This window comes from Schistocerca piceifrons, chromosome 2 (assembly GCF_021461385.2).
Source record: "Schistocerca piceifrons isolate TAMUIC-IGC-003096 chromosome 2, iqSchPice1.1, whole genome shotgun sequence".
NCBI lineage: Eukaryota > Metazoa > Arthropoda > Insecta > Orthoptera > Acrididae > Schistocerca > Schistocerca piceifrons.
The window spans coordinates 309,971,312-309,974,402 of NC_060139.1; positions in this window are offsets into that span (position 1 = coordinate 309,971,312).

The following is a 3,091-nucleotide window of genomic DNA, read 5'->3' on the forward strand; positions in this document are numbered from 1 at the left end:
GAACCCTTGCCTAACCGACTGCGAGAAAGCTACATTATCGCTGACGCTCTCGCTATTTCTTGAACAAAGGAAAGCTTCGGTTCGATGTTAACTATTGTGAAAAGATATGGTCTAGTTTCTGATCTTGATGAGTGTGGACGAATGTATTACGGCTTAAGAGAGAAGGCATTGTTGCGAGATCGCCATCTTTAATTGAAAGGGTTTGTCTGATTTTGTACGAGAATAATAAGCCAATAAACCAATTTATCCTCAGCTTAAACAAAGTGTGTATTGTGTAAATTATTCTTCATCTTATGGTTTCACATTTTCGAATATTTGTGCATGCCTACGAGATGTTTCTTTGGACTGTGGAAGCTCGAACCTGCAAGCTCTATACGATCATTAATTTAAAGGCTTTTAAACAAATTCACTTCGACGGACAGGCTTCGAAATGAGAACTGGACTGTCGTTAACGTAGACTAGGCTTCCTATAGATCCAGCACGCAGTTCGACGACCGGCAGAGACAGCGAGAACAGCTTACAGCCAGCCATGCACAATCCTTTGAACATAGCTAGTGAGATCTGTGGTTATTTATTCATTTCAAAGACCTAAACTTTTTTCTTAGAGAGATTGAATACTAAAGAACTAATTCCTTGAATCAGTAATAATAATAATAATAATTGAATTGAATAATTGGATCAAATGAATAATAATAATAATAAAAGCAGTTCATCGAGATTATTTCTTGTCTCTGAAACGAAATTTTCGACACAGATCTCCATACAATAACTGGATTCGGGATGAAATAATGAGTCCTATCCTGCATCATACCAACTCAGGAAATTTATAACAGTTAACCTTTCACGTGACAGAAAGTTACATCTTTTAACTTCATGAAGTTAGTCAATTTAAAGACGATCGTAATGAATGAAACCGGTAACTGAATAAATAAATATTTGCGAACAGTGACTGGTGTCGTTTTTACAGAATTTCATAACACTGGATCGCTATCACCTACATTGTGACTATGTCACCTCCCATGTTGCTGCATTGACTGGAGCGCTGTCATGGTGAAATAGTACTTTCTTCTACGCACATGAGGACATTTTCCCTTCAATTCCTTATCGAAATGATCCAGTATCTCATTTTACTATTTTCCAGAGATCGTTCATCCTTTTTCGTGTTCCAAAATACGATCACTATAACTTGTATGACCGATAGGGCCGCTTTTCTTCTTCTTTAGAGCTGGTTCATCGGAAGGTACCGATTGTTTCTTGGTTTATACGATATAATAATGAATCCAGGCTTTATAAGTAATAAAAACACATACTCGAAAGTTCTGTTGGATGTGGCTTAAATTTCTCCAACCACAGCTTCGATGTTGTCATCGTCCGTCAACAAAGCGTCACTGGTCAGGCCAACAATTCATCGAGTATTTATCACGAAAAACACTTGCTGCCCCTTATAATTTTGATACAGAGGAGGTTATTGAATAATTATTAAATTTGCAGATTCAAAAAATGGTTCAAATGGCTCTGAGCACTATGGGACTCAACATCTTAGGTCATAAGTCCCTAGGAACTTAGAACTACTTAAACCTAGCTAACGTAAGGACATCACACACACCCATGCCCGAGGCAGGATTCGAACCTGCGACCGTAGCAGCCCCGCGGTTCCGGACTGCAGCGCCAGAACCGCACGGCCACCGCGGCCGGCAAATTTGCAGATTGTCTGGGTGTGCACAGGATGCGAAACTCAGTATACAGAGCAGCCGCCTTTGGTACCAACAACTGTTCTAATCCAGCTAGGCATCAAGTCGAAATGAGATTGGGTACTAGACACAAGGGGGTTGTTTCGTCCCGGTTCAACTCTATGCCAGAGTTCATAGATCGTTCTGACTGCTGAGTGACGCTGTGCCAGTCTCATAAACCAGATGTTTTCAGTGGGTGAGATGAGAAATGTGCTGACCGGGCCAACTGTTCACATTCTCTGACACGACAGCGAAAGCAGCATGCGGTCTTGTGTTATTCTGTTGAAAGCTAATATTATGGACACCACGAAGATAGAGCACAGCCACAGGGCTTGAAAACGTCAGAAATGTAACCTCATTTGTCCGGATGTGGGAACCAGAGGTGATCGTGTTGTATACCCGACAGCACTCCCATACCTTTCCACCCATACTACGATGACGAGTACACTCTGACAACGTTTGCTCTTCTCGGAGCATTCACACACGGATACGACCATCTTAATGTTGTACGCAGAATCGGAACTCGTCTGAAAAGACGACATGGAGCTACTCCTGTGTCCACTGTCGGCGCTGACCGCTCCATTGTCGGGGAACCCTTCTCTGCTGCCGCGTCGAGGGTAGCCACAACAATGGTCACCGCACTGACATTCCATGGTGTTCCAGAACTCACTGCACTATCCGCTTTTACGCTTAGCCCATTTTCTGTCTCAAGATATGTGAGATAGCTGCACGAGCCTTTCTGGCGCTAGTTGTGTGGGGCCGTCGACATCTTGGTGACACTAAATACGGTTTCTGAATGAGAAACTTGCAGCGTAATGTTTCCTTATGACAGAATGTAATAGCTTACCTCTTTCTGCTTGTGCGGTTGTATTGGATTGCTAATCAGTTGCATACATAAGCACGTACTTGGAATCATGCCAGACTGACGTCTGTTGCGTGCCACGTCCACGGTGTTGTAATTTTAATGGTGAGCAGTGAATAACATCAGTCATCCCACCTTTAAAACATACTACTTGAGGTTTATGGCGTGAATTTTTAATTGTGTCGGCTAAGAGAGGCCCTCCTAGAACGATTCACGTAGGTTGCTGTGGCGTGTGGAAACCTGACGCGGTGAGAAGACAGTCTGGTGCTGTTACCTCACCGCAAGAGAGCAGGCAGCAGAAAATGTCCTCCAGCGTGACCCTGTCGACGATTCCTCCAGTGTGTTTCCTTTCAGACGTTTCATGCCGTATACGTCAACGACTTTCTTTCCGATGAAGCATAAAACGTGATCTATCTCAAAGGGCCACCTGTCGCAAGTCAATGGATGTTCAGTTACGGTACTAGCGTGCAAATTTCAGCCTTCGTCACTGATGAACAGC